Source organism: Ceratotherium simum, chromosome 7 (genome assembly GCF_057802395.1).
Source record: "Ceratotherium simum simum isolate JZ-2026a chromosome 7, ASM5780239v1, whole genome shotgun sequence".
Taxonomy (NCBI): Eukaryota; Metazoa; Chordata; class Mammalia; order Perissodactyla; family Rhinocerotidae; genus Ceratotherium; species Ceratotherium simum.
In genome coordinates, this window is record NC_141906.1 from 22,308,572 (window position 1) to 22,332,418 (window position 23,847).

The 23,847-nt window shown below is 38.7% G+C and overlaps 1 protein-coding gene across 2 annotated transcripts in view; it reads right to left on the reverse strand.

The window, feature by feature from the left end:
- Nucleotides 1-23,847, reverse strand: part of SYT9 (synaptotagmin 9) — a 181,125-nt gene that overhangs the window by 75,192 nt on the left and 82,086 nt on the right. The gene's annotated exons all lie outside the window — the stretch shown is intronic.

The following is a 23,847-nucleotide window of genomic DNA, read 5'->3' on the forward strand; positions in this document are numbered from 1 at the left end:
GAGGCACGGCAGTAAGTGAATTAAACCAACATGCCCAGTGGTAAGAACAATCATAAAGAAAGCATATTATGTTTATTCTACCATGGATGGAGACCTGCTCCCAAGATAATCACAGGACATCGGGTGTTTTTAACCTTTTATTGGAGACAGGCACTAGCCATCCCACCTCTCTTCTGCCTCCCTCAACTGTTTCTCCATCTCTATTACTATGTAACTCTTAGAGCTTATTACACAGGTCACCAAGTTGTTTCAATTGACCTCCAAAACACGTCTTGATTACAACTCTTCCTTTCCATTCCCTTTGCATCAGTCTCTGAAAGATTATTCGGGAGCAATTCTACCTCTTCCAATCCATCCTCCGTGTAAACACAGACATGATCATTTCACTCTTTGATTAAATCTTTCAACAGATCCCAGATGTGCTTAGGTTAAAATGTGAACCTCTTAGCATATCCTCTAAAAGATGACTTCTCTAACTGTTCTGTTATTTCTTTTAACATGTCCAATTCCCCAATCAGTCAGACTATTCTTAACTCTCTACACACGCCTCACCCTTTCATTCCTTTGTGTGCTGTTTCTTCTTCTGAATCATCCTGCTCACTTCTCTGCTGGCAAAATGTTCTTTTGTATCTCTGAAGCCCCGGCTTGCAAGTTATCCCCTCTGTGCGACCTTCAGGTCTCTCCAAGCCTCTGCTCTCTGCTCTGGCAACAGTTTGCCCACATTTCTCTTACCACATGAAATTACAGATATTTGTGTTAGACTGGGAGATGCTGAAGGCAGCAGCATATCTTCTTCTTTTTGGCACTTTTATAGGGGGTGTGGCCATTTTACAGAGGAGAACCCCAGGACAGAGAGGTTAAGTAACCTGCCCAAGTTCACATAGCCAGTTAGTGCTGGAGCCCCAACTAGGCAACCCGACTGCGGAGCCTACAGAGCTCCCAAGTGGGGAGCCCTTGTACAGCCCAAGAGGATCTTCGAGAATGGTAAAGAGGAAGGTGGCGAAAGCCTCCTTATTTTGTCTGATGGAGACTTGAGGAAGCTTGGAGGAACTGACTTGGGAACTACAAGTCTCCAGATCCTTCCCTTCACCACACAACGTTTCCACCCTCAGGGCTGACCTCCTCACAACTTGAACAGCAGGAACTTGTTCCCTTTCCAGCTGGTGGGGAAAAGAAAAAAAGAAAGGATTGACTGAATCCTATTTGAGAACTAGGGCAAATGGGTCTTTAGCAAAAAAGGATCTGCCTTTCCTCCAAGCACAAGCATCAGACCATTTCCCTCCATGTCCACTGCAATTTCCTAATACTCTTTAGGAAAATAAGAGATTTTGTTACAATAAAGGGTAGTATAGGTGTAATCAGGGGGCATCTTAGACATACTTCCAATAAGAACAATAATAATAGTCTCTCTCTCTCAAAAAATAAATGAACTAATACAGTAAAGCATTTAGCACAGTGTCTGAAATATATGTGTGAACTCATTATCTGTGTCACTCCCACACCTCTTAGAGTAGTGCCTGGACAGAGTAGGTCCATAATTATTAAACATACAATGCATCAATGAACGAATAGCAGTTGTCTCTACAGGAAGGGAAAGATAGATTGATCAGGGAAAGCACAGAGCAAGAACTCCTCTCCATCAGCTCGACCCACATTTGAAGACACTCTTACATCCTGATCTACAAGCTGGATAAAGGAGACACACAGATGCTACAAGAATTTCCTAGGCTATGGAAAGAATTATACAGGAAAGAAAACAAATAAGATATCCTTTTTAAATAGTATGGCCCTGGGAGCTGCAGAAGGTTATCAGATATCATCAGAGAGGTTGAACAACGTGCCCATGGTCACAACGTTCACCAGTGTCAAGATGGGTCTGAAGATACTTTCCATCTCCACGTGCTCTCTCTGACCCTAAGTCTTCATTCAAAGACGGTGATTTTTAGAATGTGTCAAATAACCTTATTAGAATTTTAGAAAAAAGCTCCCCCTCCAACTCCCAGGACTCAGCAGTGGGTCTGCAGTTTTCTCCACCCAATGCCCCATTTGAGACTCACAGGCATTTCTAGGAAGAGTAAGTCAACTACTACAGAGAGTCTACTTCTCGGTAATGGCCCAGGGCCACTCCACATGTTGGGATGGTTTGGGTGACAGACCTGGGCACCAGGTTTGCCAGGATCACCTGAGGGATTACCTGACTCCCTAGAGTCAGCACTTAGTCTATGTTGTGTAGGAATTCTCTCTTCTCTCTACAAAGGCATGGTTCTCATTCACCCAGGACAAGAGCAAAAGGCAGTTAATGTGGAAGGCAGGAAGAACCTGGGCATGTTTCAAAAAAAAAGTCTTCACTTTAAAGGTATTCATTCATTTATTGCACAAATATTTGTTGAATACCTACCATGTATACAAAATATTTCAGGCACTATACTAGGAGATGCATTGATGTAGTAGTTGACTGCTGGGAATACAAAGGGGAAGAAAGCAGAAGAATCCTGCTGTAATGGAGTTGCCACTGTAGTTGAGATTCTGGAACTCAGATAACAAACAATTTAAATAAGTAAACTATATTGTATGTTAAATGGTAAAAAGTGTTACCAAAAAACTATAGGGAGCTAGCAGGTGGTGGAAGGAAACGCAATTTTAAATAGGATATTCAGGGAAGATGACAGAGATGATGACATTTAAGAGAAGACCTAAAGGAAGTGAGGAGGCAAGGCATATGGATATCTAGGGGAGGTGGTTCAGGCAAAGAAAATACCCAGAGGCAACAGCAGGAGGCTCCAGTGTAGCTGGAGTGGAGAATACGTTTGGGAAAGTAGTGGGAGATGAAGTCAGAGATAATATGTGTGAGAAGGGGAGCAGTCCAAATCCTAGAGGACTTTGGCTTTTATTCTGGTGAAATGGGGAGTCATCAGAGGATGTGGGGCAAAAAGGTGACAAGAATTAACCAAAAATTTAGAGGGATCACTCTAGCTTTCGTGCAGAGAAGAGACTGAAAGGGTGGAGGCAAATGAGGATCAGGATAACCAATTAGGAGGCATTGCAATAAACCTGCCACCTATGCTATTTAAGCTTCCATTGTTTTTAGCTAATTTCTTGATTGTCTTGGATTTCATATGGTCTCCTTAATCATTGAGAAGTATTTTAATTGGTTATTGAATTAGCCATTGCTTCTACTCTGGATATGTTTCTGCCACTCACCCAGCCAGATCCTGCAGTGTATGGTAGGACACTCCTTTTGTGTAGGAGGGTTCACAATAGGGGCCTAACCGAATATTCTCTCCAGGAACTCTGGGATACCAAAGCAAAACGCTCTAGAACAATCTAGAAAAAGGTAAAAAGAACACTGAAAATGTTTATCAGGAGGCATCTCCCCCACACCATGGGCCCCTATCACACCCACTGCAGGTTATCTCCCTCCAGGCTCTCCCACAGAGAGAATGTGAAGGTTTCCTCAGCCTCCACGTGCTTCCAGACATCCAGCAGGAGAGAGTCCAAGTATCAGATTGAAATTATGTAAAATTACCACTTTTTCAGGTCAAAAATGGGGACTATCACTAATTTCATACAGTTCAACCTATTTCACGGCTCAGGGTCAGTGCGAGCTGAGCTTGCTGCTGCCCTAGATGCTATCGTTAAATGCCCTCTGACTTAGCACATGATAAATGACTCCAACATAAAATGCAAACTTCAATGGTCAGGCAGCCAAGAATGTGGACAAAGCCTCTATCTGCAGCAGCAGGCCCAAAAGCAGGGAAGAGGGGCTTGGGAACCTCTGGAGGAACAGGCCAGTAGTAACAACAATATGGGAAGAGGCGGTGTAAGACGAAGGAAATCACTCAAGGATAAAATGGATAGTGGAATGGGAATGAAGAGGCGACATATGTAATTGATTTATTTAAAAATATACTTCAGAGGAGAAAAGAATAACAACTTTTATATTGAGTTTAATATAACCCTGAAACCAACGTCTGACAAAGATGCACAAAAGAAGCATGCAACTCCACCAAGATAAAAACAAACAAGCAAGCAAACAAAACTATAGGCCAATTCTTATATGAATATAGTTGAAAATTCTACATCATATATTAATAAATAAAATCTGTACGTATTAAGAATATACCTTGACCAAGTAGGGTTTCTTCCAAGATGCATGGATGTTTCAAAATTAGTAAATCACGTTAACAGATTGAAGGAGAAAAATCACGCAAACATCTCAATAAAAAGATGTTGAGTTAGATAAAACTCAACGTCCGTTCCTAATAAAACAACAATGTAACACTAAGAGCATTATCATTAAATTCAGGATCACGACAAGAATTTCTGCTATCATTCCTATTATTTAACAGTTTGGGAAGTTCTAGCCAATGCCATAAAATAAGAAAAATACACAAATGGTAAAATTATTACAAAAAAGGAGAAAAATATGATTCTTCACAGAAGATATGATTCCTTAGTTGGAAATCAAAGATAACCAAGTAAATAACTATTGAAACTAATGAAACAGGTGGCTTACTATAAGTATGTAAAAATAAAGAACTCCCACAAATCATAAATCAAAAGATAACCCAATAAAAATGGGCAAACAGCTAAAACAGAATTTTTATAGAAGATATATGAAAAGCAAGAAGAAGTGCTCAACATCATTAATCATAAAGGAAAACCACAATGAATACCTTTACTAGAACGGCTAAAATAAAAAGGATGACAACACCAAATATTGGCAGGGATATGAAGCAACTGGAACTCACATGCACTGCTGGTGGAATGTAACATAGTACAGCCACTTTGAAAAATGAATTGCTCTTCTTATAAACCTATACCCAACCTATGACCCAGGAATTTTACTCCTAGGTGTTTACCCAAGAGAAATAAAAACATATGTTCACAAATAGACTTGTACAAACATGTTCAGCACAGCTGTATTCACATTAGCCAAAAATGAAAACAAAAACAAAGAAAAACAAAACAAAAAAAAACCCAGGGGCCAAAACTAAAAACAAACCAAATGTCCAAGAGCAGGAAAATGGATAAATAAATTCTGGCATATTCATACAATGTAATATTACTCAGTAAAAAAAGAGAACAAACTACTGATACACTTCACAACAGGGATGAATATCAAAAATGTTATGCTGAGCAAAAGAATTCCCCCCAACACAAAAGAACGAAGTACAAGAACAAGAAATCATGGTGATAGAAGTCAGAAAGTGGCTGCTGTTTGGGGTAGAGGTAGAAGGATTGCCTGGAATGGGACATGATGGAACTTTCTGGGATGATGGAAATGTTTTATACCTTGTTTTGGATGGTGGTGACATGGGTGAACACAAATGTCAAAACTCCTCAAACTGAGCACTTCAGATCTATGCATTTTATCAAACATAAAGTATATCTCAATTTTAAATATCTTTTCTACATATACTAGCAAATAAAACAGACTTAAAAAAAATTCCATTCTCAATGGCAGCAAAAATATAAAGTACACAGGAAAAATCTTAAAAAGCAATGTAACGAACCCAGATAAAGATATTTTACAGAATGTTATTAAATGGCTTTATAAAAAGACTAGAGTAAATGGAGATATTCTATGTTCCCAAATGGGAATATTTAATATTGTAAAGATGTTCACTCATACCAAAATTGTATATAAATATAGGCAAATCCCAGAGTAATGTCACAATTCATTTCTTTTTTTTTTTTTATAATTTTATTTATTTATTTTCCCCCAAAGCCCCAGTAGATAGTTGTATGTCACAGTTGCACATCCTTCTAGTTGCTGTATGTGGGACGCGGCCTCAGCATGGCCGGGGAAGCGGTGCATCAGTGCACGCCCGGGATCCGAACCCGGCCGCCAGCAGCGGAGCGCGCGCACTTAACCACTAAGCCACGGGGCCGGCCCTCACAATTCATTTCTAAACATCTTTCCTAAATGATATAAAGGTTTACTTGCAAGATTAAATGGATGAAATAACCAATCTTTTTATCATTTATAAGAATAAGATGGGAGATTTGTCTTGCTAGTAAAATGTATTATTAAGAGGCTATAATTATCATATCAGCATATTGCTACCAGAAAAGTGAAGCAGATGAATTGAAAAAAACCCAGAAAGTACAAAAATAGACCAAAGTATACAGACAGTTCCCGACTCTGGTACATAATTATCTCATAACAACTTAAGAAATACAAATGCACAAAAACTGAAAAACATACTTAGATAGTATAAAGGGGTTTCTATTCTTTAAGAACTAAAAATTCTATTAAGACTCTACTCACACATTACTTTAGTAGCACAATTTTTAACAATATGTTCCCAACATTTTCTTTCATTCACGATAGATCCCAGAATCAACAGGCTAGGTGTAAGAGAGCATCTGTTAGGGATAACAGTGAACTGCTTTCAAATTCTAATTATTTCCATATTTATCTCAATTTTATTACATTTTTGAGGCTTATACTTTATGATTAATAGCAGAATTTTTCAATTTCCCATTTTCCGTGCGTGTGTGTGTGTGTGTATTTGAGCAGGATGTAGATTTTTGCTTTTTTAAAAAATTGCTTTGCTGAGACATGATTTACATCCCATAAAATTCACCTGTTTGAAGTGTAAAACTCAATGAATTTTAGTATATTTACAGAATTTTACAACATCACCACAATCTAATTTTAGGATATTTCCATCACCCTAAAAGGAAACCTTATGCCTATTTACAGTCACTCCCCATTCCCACCCCCAGTCCTAGACAACCACTAATCTACTTTGAATCTCTATAGATTTGCCTTTTCTGGACATTCCATATTAATGGAATCATACAATATGTGTTCTATAGTGTCTGGTTTCGAAATAAGGGCAAGATAAGATACAATTTTTAATACCATTAATCAAATGAAGAGAAAAATACTGCTGAAACTGACTTCAGCAATACCACTTGAAATAGTTTCCAAGAACTTTTTCGACTGATGCATCAAATGTCAAATTTGGGTTATAAAAGGTGGCTTAGTTATATCAATATATGAGGCTCAAATGTGCAGACTGCACAAAAGTTAAAAATATGAGTATTTGTTACATGACAATATTGGTAGTTTGGGAAATGTTGGTTTATTCAGATGGGGTTGAGATAACTGATTATTTGGGGGGGGAATTAGTTAAGATCACTAGCATATATGTACACCAAATTCATTCCAAGCGGATTCAAGTTTTAAAGTAGAGGTCGCAGTTTAGATTGTGGACTCTGGAGTCAGACTATCTAGGTTTGATTCCAGGCTCTGCCACTCACTACGTGACCTTCAGCAAGTCACTTCACCTTTTTATGTCTCAGTTTCCTCATTTGTAAAATGAGTTATAACAATATCATATGCCTTATAGGGTTTTTGTGATGAATAAAGAAGATAGCATATGTAAAGTTCTTACAACAGGGCCTGGCAAATGGCCAAATACTCAGTAAATGTCAATCCTTGATGTTGTTCTTGTTGTTAAATAGGTGATTTTTGTAATCTCAGAAGTGTGGGTGGAGGTGGGCGGGACTTTCTAAGCATAACTCCAAAGGCAGAACCTCCAGTGGAAGAACATTATGCATGTGAATACATAAATATTTAACAGTGTCAAAAAGCATACAAAGGCTGACACCTTTCATTTCAGAGATCTTAAAAATTACTAAGAAAAAACAAAAAAGTACATTCCAATACAAAAATAGTAAAGGAAGAGCCAGCTCTGATGGCCTAGCGGTTAAAGTTCGGTGCTCTCACCGCTTTGGCGGCCCGGCTTCAGTTCCTGGTTGCAGAACCACACCACCCATCTGTCAGTTGCCTTACTGTGGCGGTAGCTCACATAGAAGAATTGGAAGGACTTACTTAGGACATACAGCCATACAATGCGGCTTTGGGGAGAAAAAAAAAAGAGGAAGATTGGCAACAGAGGTTAGCTCAGGGCGAATCCTTCCCTGCAAAAAAAAAAAAAGTCTACCAAAAAAGAAATTAAGTAAAAGGAAGAAATAGACAAGTCACAAAAGGAATAAAACCAATGGTCAATAAACATAAAGATATTTATCTTCATCAATATTATAAGAAACACAAATCATGTCAAATCATCACACTGTATTTTGCCTATTAGATTAGAAAATAAAATTATGATAACAGGAAAAATCTGTGAGATCTACAATAACTAAAACAATAACTACAACAATTAGAAAAAAGCAAAAATTAAAATGGGCGAGAAATCCCCGGAAAATGTCATTAAAGAGAAAGCAATGAGAAGCAGAAACCAATGAAAATTGGTGAGAATATTTAACAAGGAAAGCTTAATTAGCTCATTCATTCATTTATTAAAAAAAAAAAAAGTTGTCATCCGTGAGATGTCAGGCATGGCACGAGGTGCTAGAGTCTGGAGGGAGCAAAGGTGAATGAAAGAGTCCCCTGACCCTGCGGAGTTCCAATCCAGTTTGCCCAGAAATGCAAATAAAATACAACCTACTGTTAAACATAATGCAAACATTACCAGAATGTGGTAAAGTATAAAGTCTCAAAAATATTTTTAGCCTTGCAAAGACAGAAAATAAGAAAATTGAAAATTTTTTTCCTTTTTGGCTGATAAAAACATATGAAACATGCTTTTCTCCATAAATTGTGAGGAGAATAAAAGATGTGCTTTTTAGACTAGGGTGTCTATTTTCCTCACAATTCATTTGTTCTGTCGGGGATCAGAATTTGCCACCCCAAAATGTTTCTCTTTGGCTTGATTATTTTTAAGAACAAGACTCGAAGAAACTTTGACCTTCCCCCTGAGTGCCTAAAAGAATTTAAGATAGAAGGCCTGTTTCAGGAAGGAGCTATCACCACAGATAACTACAGCATAATATGAACTAGGTGTGGTAGACAGAGAGGAACCTAGCAAGGCCCATTGATGCAAGTCCTCTCCATGTCCCATTGTCTTTGCAAGGCATGGCAAACATTTGTTTACCAAACACTTGCTTTTCCATCTCCATGTGAATTGCCTTCCTCCCCTTTGAAGTCCCAAACCACTGCCCTCAACATCCTCCTTTGCCTTTAGCTGAAGATGGTATTTAAGGTGGTGGCTTTGGCCATCTTAGTGAGTTACTTACAGTTTTCCTGGGTTTCTCCCGTGTATTTACGTTATTAAATTTGTTTGATTTTCTCCTGTTATTCTGTCTTATGTCAATTTAATTCTTAGACCAGCCAGAAAAACCTAGAGGGTAGAGGAATATGTCTTCCTCCCCTATAGTTACCATTCTCCCATCCCCATTTGAGGGTTTCTAAGGTATTTCATCATGTTTTTTTTTCTTCACAGTCACGAAGACAAAAAAACTTACATTCCATTATCATAGCTTTCTACTCTGTAAGCCTTTCGGTTTTCGGAGGGTTTCATTGCCCAAGGGAGTGAAGGTTGTGTAAGGGTGGGGTAGGTCTAGGAGGAGGGAGCCTGGATGCCCAGGGAGCACGCTCACGAAGACACACTAGGACACAAAACAAGAGACGCCTAGCAATCCAGAAAAACTGTTCTGGGAGGCAAGTCTGGATAGAGGTTCAGTTTAGGACAGATTCTTTTTTCTTCCCTTTCTCCCCCTAGCATTTTCTCCTTCATCCATCTGTCACAGCTGCAGAGTTCCCGAGCCATGAAGGAATCTGACCCCAAATTCTATTTTAGTCTTAGTGATGCCTTACATTTAACAGAAATAAATGTAAGCACTGAAGACAACTAAGTCTGCTCACGCAGGTTAGAGTTTTCAACTGGGCCACACAAGATCTTAAATATCCGTATGAACTGTAGACAGGCCAGTGAAGGGCTGCAGACAATTTCTAACAAGCCAGTGAAAAGCTGGAGGAGATAACTGTTGTGTTTGCCACACTCTCACGTTTCAAATTAAAGGGTCAGTTTAAAGTCAAACAGATCTGGAGTTCAATCCCAGCTCTGCCATCATTAGCCATATGAGTTTGGGCAAATTATTTAACATTTGTTTCCACATCTGTAGAGTGAGGGTAATAGCAATTACTGGGCTTTGTAATTATTAGAAATAATATATATCCTTGACACTAGAAATTCAACAAAATGTAACTATAATTTACTGGCCAATCAGGCCTCCTATTCTTTCTTAAACCTCTGACCTTCATCCTTACCTCACTATCAGCAAACGACTTTGCTTCTTACTTCATGAAGAAAACAGAAGTCATTAGATAGGAACTTCCTCAACTGTTCCCTCAACATCCTTACAAAGACATCTGTATCTTCATCCTCCTTCCTGCACTGGAAGATGTGTTCCTCAACCTATCAAGTGGGATTGATCTCCCATCCCACTAAGCTCTCTCAGAAACTTAAAGGATTATCTCTGCTCTTCTCATCCTTCACTCTTTTCTTCTTCAATGGATCCTACTTATCAGTGTTTAAACATACTCTCAAAATTTTTAAATAAACCTCTCCCTTGAAAACATGGCCCTATTCCAACTACTTTCTGCCACTTTCTTGTCTGGCCAAACTTCTCTAAAGGGTTGTTTAGGCAAAACAGCTCCAATTCCTTATCCCCCACTGGCTCCTCAACTCACTTCTACTTGGCTTGTGCACCAGGGCTCTACCTGAACTGCTCTCACAGGTGCCCTCCATGTTGCTAAGTACAGTAGACACTTCTCCATCCTCATCTTGACCTCTCAGAGGCATTTGTCATACATGATCACTCTCTCTCCTTCTGAAAACGCTCCCTTCCTCTGGATTTGACAACATTAGATTCTCCTGCTTTTCCTCCTTCTTTTTGACTCTACCTTTTCAGTTTCCTTTGGGGAAGCTTCCACTCCATTGGATCTTTAAATGTAATAAGTTTCCATGGTTTGGTATGAGGCATTGCTTTCTCTTCACTCTAGATCATCTAAGATGATCCTGTCCCATGCCTTCAATATGCTCAGGCTAGCCCTATCTGTACATTTCAAACCCATATATCTAATAGTCTATCCAACTATATGGTCCATAGACGACTCACATTCACTATGTACAAAACTGAATTCACAATCTTCCCCTCTAAACCTGTTTCTACTATTCTCCATTCCAGTAAATGGCATCACCATTCACTTCGATGCTAATGTGAGAAACCTGAGCATCATCATTTTCCTTTTATGATTTCCTGGTGTTAAGAGCACTCAATTTGATTGGACCATGTGAATGAATCCAGGAAAATTTAGGTTAGTTGTTTTCTTACGAATTTCTCTACCTAGTCCAGTGAAGTCATTCAGAAGCAGTAGCAAGAGTGGATTCTGGAAGGCCAATTAGGAGGCTACGTAAAAATCCAGCAGAGAAATGAGAGTAGCTTGGGCTAACATAGTAGCAATGGAGATTCAAGCTAAACGCAGAAAACAAGATTTACAGGAACTGGTGACTGATGGAATGTTAGAGGAGAGCAAAAGAAGGATACAAGGGAGCCATTCCAAATTCCTCATATAAGTAACTGGTGGAAAAAAGGTATAGCAGACAACAAAAGAAAGTGATCAGTAAACAACAATAAAAAAGAGAGGCAAAAAAATCAACCATGTTAACTAGAAAGCGAAAAATAATAATATGGTGGAAATAAATCCATATATAAGTAATGGCAATATGTGTACATGGATTAAAATTTCAATTACAGTTCAGTTCTATGCTATTTACAAGAGACACTCCTAAAATATAACAACAAATCAATGTTGAATGTAAAGAAATAACAATATATACAAGATAAATACTAACCAAAAGTTCATATATTATCAGACAAATGGTCTTTAAAGTGAAAAACAGTAGGGATAAAGCAAGTATGGCATACTCTGCGGATTTTCTACCCAATACCCAAGCTCTCCACTTCCCGATTAATGGAACCACAATTTGGTTGAGGCAGAAATGGGCCCAATTAAAAATACTCAAGTTTCCGGACTGTTTTGCAGTGAGGGATGATCAGTGACCATTTCAGGCCAAAACTATGGAGGCGGAAATCTACTGGATGGTAATTCTGAGAAGGCCATTAGTTTTCTGATATAAAGGAATAGTCTTAGCTGACACATGAGTTTGGTCTTTCAATCTTCCACTATCTTCTTGTATGTAATGCTGAGTTGATGCTGTAGGTATAGTAGCCATTCAGTGACTATGAATTTGAAAGTAAAATTGTAAGAATGGTGGAGTAGGAAATCAGAACGATCTGAGGCCTTGAAAACTTCCTTGAAGAACATAACCAGCCCTCAGCTGTCTATTATCAGATTTCTTATTTCTTGAGAAAAATGATGTTCTCTGTCACTAAGCCACTTTAGTTGGTTTTCTATAACACATCGTTGAACTCATTTCCAGCAGACATAATGATATAAGGAACAATTTGTCAGGAAGATATAATGATCCTGAAGCACCATGTATGTACCAGAAAGAGAAATCAACAAATTCACAATCATAGTGGCACATTATAACACACCTCTTTCAGTAAATGATAACCTAAGTGACAAAATATGTAAGAATATAGATTATTTGAAAAATACAATTAACAAGCTTGATCTAAGGGATATTACAGAAGTCTAAATTCAATAATAGGAGAAAACACATTCTTTTTATACATGAGCATACCTAATCGAATATATTGTTGCTATTATTATTTGAGCAAGCTGTTATCTGATAGATCAATAAAGAATAAGACAAATAAAAGTTTTTATTTTACCTTCCCTTAATTCTTCTTTGATACTCTTCCTTTCTTTAGTTGAACCAAGTTTCTGACTTATATTATTTTCCTTCTTTCTAAAGAATTTCTTTTAACATTTTTTGTGAGGCCAGTCTACTGGCAACAAATTCCCTCAGTTTTGGTTTGTCTGAGAAAGTCTTTGTTTCTCCTTCACTTTTGAAGGATAATTTCCCAGAGTATAGAATTTTTGGTTGGTGTTTTTTTTCTCTCAACACTTTAAATATTTCACCCTACTCTCTTCTTGCTTGCACGGTTTCTGAAGATAAGTTGGATGTAATTCCTATTGTGCTTTTTTCCTCTGGCTTCTTTCAGGATTTTTTCTTCATCTTTGACTTTCTATAACTTGAAAATGATATGCCTAGGTGTAAATTTTTTGTGATTTATCCTGCTTGGTGTTCTCTGAGCTTCCCGGATCTGTGCTTTGGTGTCTGACATTAATTGGGGGAAAATTCGGGGCCAGCCTGGTGGCGCGAATTAGCCAGCGGTTAAATGCGCGTGCTCCACTGCAGCAGCCCGGGGTTCGCCGGTTCGGATCCCGGACGCGCACCGACACACCGCTTGGCAAGCCATGCTGTGGTGGCATCCCATATAAAGTGGAGGAATATGGGCATGGATGTTAGGCCAGGGCCAGTCTTCCTCACCAAAAAAACCAAAGAGGAGGATTGGCAGATGTTAGCACAGGGCTAATCTTTTTCACAAAATAAATAAAATTTCTTAAAAAGAAAAAATTGGGGGAAATTCTCAGTTATTGTTTTAAATATTTCTTCTATTCCTTTCTTTCTTTTTGCTTTTCAGTTTTGGAGGTCTCTGTTGAACATCCTCAAGCACAGGCATTCCTCCGCAGCCATGTCCAGTCTACTCATAAGCCCATCAAAGGCATTTTTTATTCCTGTTACAGTGTTTTTTTTACCTCTAGCATTTCTTTTTGGTTCTTTCTTAGGATTTCCATCTTTCTGCTTACAATGCCCATCAGTTCCCGCATGTTGTCTATTTTATGCATTAGAGCCCTTAGCATATTAATCATAGTTGTTTTAAATTTCCAATCTGATAATTCCAACATCCCTACCATGTCCGATTCTGATGCTTGCTCTATCTCCTCAAATTGTGTCTTTTGCTTTTTGACGTGCCTCGTAATTTTTCCTGATAGCCGGATATAACGTACCAGGTAAAAGGAACTACTGTAGATAGGTAAAGTGGTGGTGAGGTATGGGAGAGGGGAAGCATTCTATAGTCCTATGATTGGGTCTCAGACTTTTAGTGAGTCTGTACCTCTGGACTGTGAACATCACAAGTGTTTTTAATTTTTTTTCTCCTCTCTTTAGGTGGGAGAGGATGGCTAGAGCTGACTGAAGTTGGGTATTTCCATTCCCCCAGGTCAGTTAGGCTCTGATAATACCCAAGCAGGTTAGGCTCTGGTGAAACAGTTTCTCCCAAGGACAGGCCTTGTTAAGAAGAACAGAGTGCTCTGGAGCATTTCAAAATGGTTCTTTTTCCCCTCTGCCTGCCAGAAGCAGAAAGGGATTTTTCTCTGATATTTACTGTGGAAACCTGGTTGAGCTCCTGGAGGTGAATCTCACAAAATTGTGGGGCCCCACTATGGGTGTGTCCCTCTGGAGTTTTTAATTCTCAGAGTTGTCTACACTGAGCCTCCAGCAATTCATTGTGTTCTCCTGCCCAGCACTGGTTCCAGCAGTGGTTTCCATTTATGAGTCTCTACTCCAGGAAGTTGTTATTCTCTGTATTCACCTGCCAGTCTCCAATCTTGGGGGTTTGCTTTGTGCCCTCACCTTTCTGACAGATTGTAAAAGAACTGGCGTTTTTTCAGTTTGTTCAGCTTTTTGCTTATTGTTAGGAGGAGTGGCAGCTTCCAGGCTCCTCGCATGAAGAACCAGAAACCTGAAGTCAAAAATACATTCTTTTTAAGGAACCAGGGAACAGTTATAAAAGCCGACCACATAAGGCTGCAAAGCAAGTCTCAGTAAATCCAAAACAATGATACTCTTCAGATCATGTTCTCTGAGCAAAATGCAATATGATTATAAATCAATGGTAAAAATCCAAACAAGCCCACAAATTTGGAAATTAAAAAATATACTTCTAAATAATTCATCAGTCACATAGGAATGATAATGGGAATTAGAAGCTACTTAGAACTGAATGACTCATAGGGTACAATAAAAAACTACATCAAAAAGTTAGAAAAAGCATAACAGACTAACCACACCAAAAAACAAACACAAAACAAAAACAAACAGAAAAGAAAGAAAAGAGGGAAATAAAAATAAAGACAAAAGGATTAACAATACAAAAGTTTGTTCTTTGAAAAGCTCTAAAAAATTAGTTAAATCCTTCACAAAGTTGATCAAGAATAAAGAGATAAAGAACAAATAAGCAATATTAGAAATGAAAAAGAAGCCATAATTATGCTTATATCAGAAACTTTTAGAAATGTTAGAGACTATTACAACCAACTTTATGCAAAGAAATTTGAAAACTTATGAAATGGAAAATTATCTGGAAAAATATAATTACCAATGTTCACATCAAGAATAGATAACTTGAAAAAATTATAACCATTAAATCAATCAAATAAGTTATTTAAAACTGACCTCAAAAAAGTCCCCTAAGACAGATAATTTGAGAGGCAAGTTCTACCAAATCTTCAAGGAACCAATATTCTCTATCTTTTACAAATTTCTCTAGACAACTGATTTTAAAAAGGTACTTTCTCCAATTTGTCTTATGAAGCTAGTATAACCTTGATAGCATAACCAGACACGGACAGTATAAGAGAGGAAAACAATACTTCAATTGCTTTCATGAACATAGCTGCAAAAACACTAAAGAAATTATACGCAAGCAAAATAAAGCAATAAATAAAAATCGTGACAAAGTAGTGTTTACCACCAGCATTCAAGGATGATTTAACATGAGATAATATAATATTATAACCTACCACATAACATGATGGAAATGGAAAATGGAAAACAATATTATCACCTTAATAGACTCAGAAAAAACACTTACTAAATTTTAACACTCATTCAGGAAAAAGATATTTAGCAAACTAAGAATCCTTAATCTGATAAAAAGTGTATATCAAACCCTCACTGAGAACATCATACTTAATGGTGAAATGCTAGAAACCTTCCCTTTAAGAAGCAGAGAAGAAACTCTGCTCTCACTGTTTCTGTGCAATATTGTACTGGAGGGCCTAACAGTGCTCCAGATAAGAAAAACACAAGAGCAGGAGGAGTGAAGAGAAACAAAATTACATTTTGTTAAAAATGACCATCTAAAGAGAATCTGCAAACCAATTAAACTAATAACCAAATACAAAAGTTTGCTGGATATATGATCAATATTCCAAAATCAACAGCATTTTTATTCACCAGACAAAAAGCCCTGTAATTTTAAGAGAAGACAACTTTCAGAGTGGCATCAAAAACTATATTGTACTAAGAAATAAATCTATAGGACCAGCCCGGTGGCTTAGCGGTTACGTGAGCGCGCTCCGCTACTGGCGGCCTGGGTTCGGATCCCGGGCGTGCACCGACGCACCGCCTCTCCGGCCATGCTGAGGCCGTGTCCCACATACAGCAACTAGAAGGATGTGCAACTATGACATACAACTATCTACTGGGGCTTTGGAGAAAAAAGAGGAGGAGGATTGGCAATAGATGTTAGCTCAGAGCCGGTCTTCCTCAACAAAAAGAGGAGGATTAGCACAGATGTTAGCTCAGGGCTTATCTTCCTCACAAAAAAAAAAAAAAAAGAAAGAAATCTACAGAAGTTATAAAAAAATCTAAGGAGAACATTATTATGGAATGACCAAAAAAAACCTAATTGTCATTCCTTATCCCTTTGCATTTTTTTCTTTTTTCTAAAGAGTTATTTATTTATTTATTTATTTATTTATTTATTTATGAGGAAGATTAGCCCTGATCTAACATCTGTTGCCAATCCTCCTCTTTTTGCTGAGGAAGACTGGCCCTGGGCTAACATGCCCAATCTTCCTCTACTTTATACGTGGGACGCCTGCCACAGCACGGCTTGATGAGCAGTGCGTAGGTCCGTGCCTGGGATCCGAACCTGTGAACCCCGGGCCAATGAAGCAGAACTCACAAACTTAACCACTATGCCACCAGGTGGGCCCCAATTTTTGTACTTCATAGTACTTATCACCTCCTAACATACGTATTTTTTTGTTTATTATCTGTTTTGTCCCTACTAGAATATAAAGTCCTCAAAGCCAGCACTTTTTCTGCTTTTATTTTCTGCTGCATAACAGTTTCTGGAATAGTACCTCGCACATAGTATGGCTCAATAAATACTTTTTCAATGAATTGATGAACATCTAAATCAACCGAGAAATAAAATGTTTATGGGTAGAAAAAAATCAATACTATAAAGGTCAATTCTAATCAAATTAATATATAAATTCAATGCAATATAAATAAAAATGTCTACATTGTTTTTCATGAAGCTGAACCTAAAATTCTTAAGGAATAATGAAGGGCTAAAAATAGCCAATCCATGTAAGAGAGAGGAGAGGAAAGTTGAGAACAGAGCTGAGTGAGAGAAGACTCACACTGCCAGATTCAACAATTATTAAAATGCTATAGAAACTGATGAAATACAAACTGATGGAACAGAAAAGAATGTCGAGAGAAAAACCAATGTGTATATGAGAACTTGTCATATGTCAAAAGTAGACTTACAAATTCATGGGGAAAGGATTAACTATTCATATATGGTGTTGGACAATTGGCTATTATGGTAGATTGATTGCAAAAATGGCTCCAATTCTCCACCCCTATCTGTACATACCCTTTGCAATGTCATGTTTTAGCTCCTCCCATAAAGAAGTGGTCTCCTTGATTCTGGGCCAGCCCTGCAAATAGCTTTGGTCAATAAAATGAAGCTGAAGTGACTGTCAGTTCCAAACCTAGGCCTCAAAATGCCTTACGTGCTTCTACTTTCTCTCTTACTTCTGAGCCTTTGCTGTGAGAACAAGCCTGGGGAACCACACGGAGCAGAGCTAAGTACAGTTGTGCCGACAGAAGCCCCAGACATGTAAAAGTGCCCAGCCAAGATCAGCAGAACTGCCTAGCCAAGCTCCAGCAGACAACAGACGCATGAGTGAGGCCCAGCTCACATCAACGGAACAGTCGCGCTTGGGAGCAAAATAAATATGTCACTGAGGTTATATGGTTATTTGTTATACCACATTACTGTGGCAATAAATAATGGATATAGACATCCTTACAGAAAAAGACAGGCTTGGGTCTCTAACACTCACACTGTACACATAAAAACAAAATCCAGATAGACCACAGAATAAATTGTAAAACGCAAAACTTCAAAAGTTTTAGAAGATAGTCTAAGATGCTCTTTTGATGATGTTGCGGTAAGGACCGACCTCTTAAAGCAGTCTAAAACTGCAGACCACGAGGAATGAAGAGACAATTTTGACCATATTAAAAGTAAAGGCTTCTGCATGACAAAAGATACAACATACAAAGTTAAAAGTTAAGCTTTAGGTGGAGAGAAAGTATTAACAACATGCATAATTGAAAAATGATTTATAACTAGAAAGTAAAAAATCCTAACAATTAATAAACAAAAGTAGCCCTAAGAGAAAAATGGCCAAACTATACAATCAGGTAATCCATAAGAAATCCTAATGACTATATATATTTATGTAATAAATACATATAGAGAAATGTATAATGAGATACAATTTATCTTAAAATAATGAGATACAATTTAATACCTATCAGACTGTCAAAATTAACAAATTAACCAAGTTTTTGGGAATATGTACAGATACTGAAACCCATATATTTCTGCTGGGAGTATAAACTGGCATAACTACTTAGGGAAGAAATTTTTAAATACCTAATAAAATTGAATTATGTGTATACTCTAAGCCTCAGCAATTTCATTTCTAGTAATACCCCAAAGGGACATGTATAAGGATGTTCATTACAGAATTTTTTTTAGCAGAAAGTAGAATTGATCTAACCATCCATCAGTCATGAGGAATGGATAAGCAAACTAATTTATCCACAAATGGAATCTAAACAACAGTTAGTAAAGGATCTACATGTACAAGCATCAGTGTGGATAAGCCTCGAGAAAATCACATTAAAAGAAAAAGAGTAAGTTACAAAAGGACTTATAAATTGTGATGTTACTTGTGAAAAATTTCAACAAACATGAAGCAATATTATATTTTGTTTCTGGATACAATCAAATTTACTAAAATAATAAAAATATTCATGGAAAGCATACACACCCACTTCAGTGGTTATCTCAGGGGGTTGGGAGGGCTTTGACTATGTCTGTGCTATTTTACATCTACAAAAATACTAGAATCAAATATGACAAAATGTTAACATATGAACATCTGTTATATTTCTTTTGCATTTTTCAATATGTTAAAATATTGAAAATAAAGGACAAATAAAATAGAAAATGGAAGGAATTAACAGCCCTGGCCATCCATCCTCTCCCCTCCCCAGTCTTCTTGACCACTCACTCAACCCCTGCTCCCAGGACAGAATGTCCTTAAAATCGGGATATTTTCCCAAGATGGATGCGGCTGGTGACAGATAAGCAATGGCTCTTCCTGGGTTATGTCTTGATTTTGTTAGGTTCATGCCAAGATGCCTATTAGGGAAAGTAGGAGGAGTAGGTTTGGGGTCTCTGAGTATCCATTTATCAGAAAATTATTCTATCAGGGGTTTCCTTCTCATTACTTTGCTATCTTTAGGACACTCTCAGAGAAGCTGGGGTCCAATTACAACTGGTTTATCCGCATTACCTTGCTTGGGGAGACAAAGCTTGGTAATATGAATAATTTAAAACATTTTTATTGTCAAGTCTTGAAGACCAGTGTAAACTTAATATTATTTTTGTCCTATGCTGGCATTCGTATCTCGTATTTCCAAGCAACCAGACATTGGCTCCCTTTCCCTAATCTTTCAACATAAGACAATACCAATATAGTTCCTGACAATTTCCCTAGACACCATATAATCTCTTCTTCACATAATAGCCTGAGGGTTATTTTTAAAATGCAAATAATTTCATGTTTCACTCTTCCTAAAAATCCTTCAGTAGGTTTCCACTGTTGTTTAGGGGGAAAAAAATCCCAAATACTTAACATGGCTTGTTTTTCCATCATGAAATGCTCTTTTCAGAACTTCTCCCTGGTCCTCTTCTCCCAGTTATCTTCTCTTCACACTTCAGCCTCAGCATAAACACTACTTCTTTGTGGAAAATTTCCCTGACTCTTCAGACCAAGTTTGACCCTCTCGTTACAGGTTCTTGGAGTACCTGATATTTTTCCTTATAGCACTCCTCACACTTTTGATTAAATAACAATCTGTGTAATTATTTGTTGAATATCTGCCTCCCCTCCTAGTTGAAACACCATGAAGGCAGAGACCCTAGGACACAGCAGCACAGTGCCGGCACGAGTAACCATTCAACATAGAATTGCAGAACACATGAATTAGTATGTTTTCATACTACAACCAGAAAAAAAATAAGTAAACATAATTATTCTCCAAATAACAGACCCTGTAAGTGAAGCGTTAAGTATTGATGATCACAATTACTTTTCATTGCATCTGCTGTAAAATGTGACAGTTGTCTGTAAGGGAGTGATTTTATAAGGCTCAAAAAGTAGTTTTTGTTGCTATTGCAAATAGTCTCAAGTCAGAGATTTAAATAATTAAATCACAAGGGGAAAGAGCAAAGACCTCCAGAAAGGAGGACAGAGGGGTAACCTGTAGCAGTACATCCTCTTCCTCTTCCCTCCCTCCCTGGGGGGTTGAATGACATGGAGTCAAAGTCAGGTTGGAAGGGAGAGAAAAAAGCAGAAGAGACAAAGCCCCCAAACCATGCCAGGGTTGCTTAGGCTGTGACCTTGATGCTAACTGCTCGTAGTTTAGAACACTGAAATACAGAAATAGCCATTCTCCCAACGGAGGATCTGGATGCTGAATGTCAGAGTTTCAAAGAAGGTATTAAAATTAAATTTCAAGTACTAGAAAGACAACTCAAGTTTGAAGACGCAAACAGTAGACTCACCAAATATTTCAGTCTTTCTTTCTGTGCTAGAACTACAATTGGGAGCCAGAATATTAGCCTCTCAAAACTGCTTCTTCCATCCTTTGACAGGCTCGTTGTCATTTGTTGACTTTAACCACAGTGACCAATCTCACCTCCTGGACAGGCTCAAACACATCGTCAGTTATCTCAGCCTAGATCTGAGGCAGCTGATGAGCGGAAGAGAAACCATCACCCCACTGGAATGATTTAGGTCTGATTCCCAACTTAAATCCAAGGAAAAGGCTCGAGTGTGACCTATCAGGTTCAAATGAGGAACATTTCATAAGCTCCTACTGGTACAGAGCCTGGGGCCAGGTTCACTGCAGCAGACACAAGTCAATAAGGAAAGGAATGGGCCCCCAAAGAGCTCCTGGGATAACTGTTGAGAGAAAACAGCATGAGAAATGCAGACAGCACAACTGTGGACTAGTTATGAGAATCCTGGAACTCCAATTTCAGCTCCAAGTGATATTGGACAGGTTCCGCTTAACCTTGATAAGGCTCCTCTCCTCTATGTATCATTTGACCAGATGACGTCTAGGGTCAATCCCATCAATCCCACTGCCCCCTCCCCACTCTTTAGCCCAGTAATAGCCCATAAGAGATGTCCCAAGGCAGTAGCTGAGTATCTGTTGAATCATCCAATCAGTGGATGAGACAATATGCAGTAGAAATATGTGGAAGAAGGTGGGGTAACCTGCCCCAGATGGATGCTTCTATTCCTTATGGCTAAGGAAGGCAGAGAGGGATTTAAGGGAAAGGTGGGATTTGAGTTGAGGCCAGAAAGATCAACAGAAGAGAGAGGAGAGGGAAAGTAAAAGGTAACTCTGAACCAGAACTTCCCCAATATTTTGTGTGTGGCAAACATGGAAGCGATATTTGTAGTGCACACTGGGCTAAACCAGCTAGGTAAGGAGGTAAGGCTGGAGGGGAGGGGAGCCCACCTGGCCTCCCAGAAAGCTGAAGGGAAACCAGTATCTCAGCACACTTGCAAGTCATCTGTGGCACACCCGTCTCCTGCAGCATGCCAGCTGGGAATCTCAGATTCAGGAGCTTGATGCAGGCAAGAGCAAATTGCCTCTTTCAGGTTTCAGGTAGAGCCAGGTGTGGAAGTGCGAGAGAAGAGCGTAGCAGAGAGAAAACCTAAGAAAATGTACTTTTCTCTTGGTGTGGACCTTGAAGAATAATAATAGCTTTTATTGAAATGCCTACTCTATTACAGGTACTAGTTCAAACGCTAACTCATTTGTTCTGCACAACAACTCCACAGCTAGATACGAGTATTAATATCTTTTCCACATGAGACAACTGAGGCATAGAGAGAAATGGTGTCCAGAGCATTTACAGAGGAGTGCTGGGAGAGTGTTCCCAGGGGCAATGTTGTCACTGTGGGTGGTGAGGTGATAGTGCCTAGTAAGATGATGGATATATTTCATATCATAATTATAATATTTTCCTTATTTCAGGAAGGAAATAAAATAACTTCTCTTTATCTTGTTATTTTAAAAATAAAGTCTACTCATACTTAATACAATAAAGATGGACACAGGCGGCCTTACGCAATCCTAATCAAAAACATTATTTGAAATGTAGACATTATTTACTATTATTAATGATTAACCATACCTGGTCTATATTGTTACTTGAGATATTTGCTAGAGACAGTATAAAGCCATTATAATCAAGAAGATCATTAAAATACAATATTTCAAATATACAATATTTAATCTTTGTATTATTAAAATTTATGTGTATGTTTTAACATGTTCATGAAAATTAGTAAAACAGTACATGAATTGATAAGCAAGAAAATATACATATGTTGGCAGCACATGCTCAAGTTTTTTTATTTTTTATTTTTTTACTAATAGAAGCACACTGTATCAGTCTGGGTTCAAACAGGACAAAGAAACCATCCAGTAATTCAGACAGGGAAAGTTTAATATGAAGAATTATTAGCTGTAACGGAGGACTGGAGTAATGAGGGATTGGCTAGCAAGAAGTGACGAGAACTCAAGAAGATAGGAATAGCAGATAAGGAGCAGCCCTTGGGCTGAGATAGAGCACCCAAGCACAAGATCCTGCCTGCCCTCAAGGCTGAGACCCAAGACATTGTTGGAGAGGGCACAGCTGTCAGTCACTGAATGACAGAGAAGTCACTGTGGTACTGCACCAGGAGAAATAACTGGAAATCCACCTTCTGGAATTTGCCAGAAATCTGCCACCTAGGTGCCAGGAAGAGCTGTTCATGAGACAGTGTCTCATCAGAGGTGTTCTGCTACAAAACCACCAGAGGAGGCGCCAGGGGAAGCTGGCGGCCATGAGTGCTGCAGAGGCCAAGTGCTGGAGGGCCACCTGTGTTGTGGAGCCTGGCTCTGACGCCGCTGCCTGCGCTGCAGAAGCAGGGCACTAGGGAAGCTGCACGGGTGCTGGAGAAGCCTTGTCTACACTGCAAACGCTGGGTGTTGGAGAACCTGTGTTCATTGCAAGAGCCAGAGAGGAGGACACCAAAATCAGGAATGAAAACCCTGTCCTCTTTAATTGTCTCGCCTGCGCCCTCTAATGGTAGAGCTTAACATTGTGCCAGGTGGAAAGAAAAACTATTTTTTTGTGTGTATGCGTGTGAGGAAGATCAGCCCTGTGCTAACATCTGCCAATCCTCCTTTTTTTTCTTTTGGCTGAGGAAGATTGGCCCTGGGCTAACATCCGTGCCCATCTTCCTCCACTTTATATGGGAGGCCACCACAGCATGGCTTGCCAAGTGGTGCATCAGTGCACACCCGGGGATCCAAACCGGCGAACCCTGGGCCGCTGCAGCGGAGCGCGCGCACTTAACTGCTTGCGCCACCAGGCCGGCCCCAAGAAAAAACTATTTAACGGTCTTAACTCTATTTTTCCAGAGCAGGCAATGAAGGATAAATTTGGAGCTGAGAGGAAATAAATCTAGAACTGGCACATGTAGTATAACAAAGTTTTGGGCATATACCCCCAACATAAGCATATTTACTTATTTATAACTTATATACATGTAGAAAATTC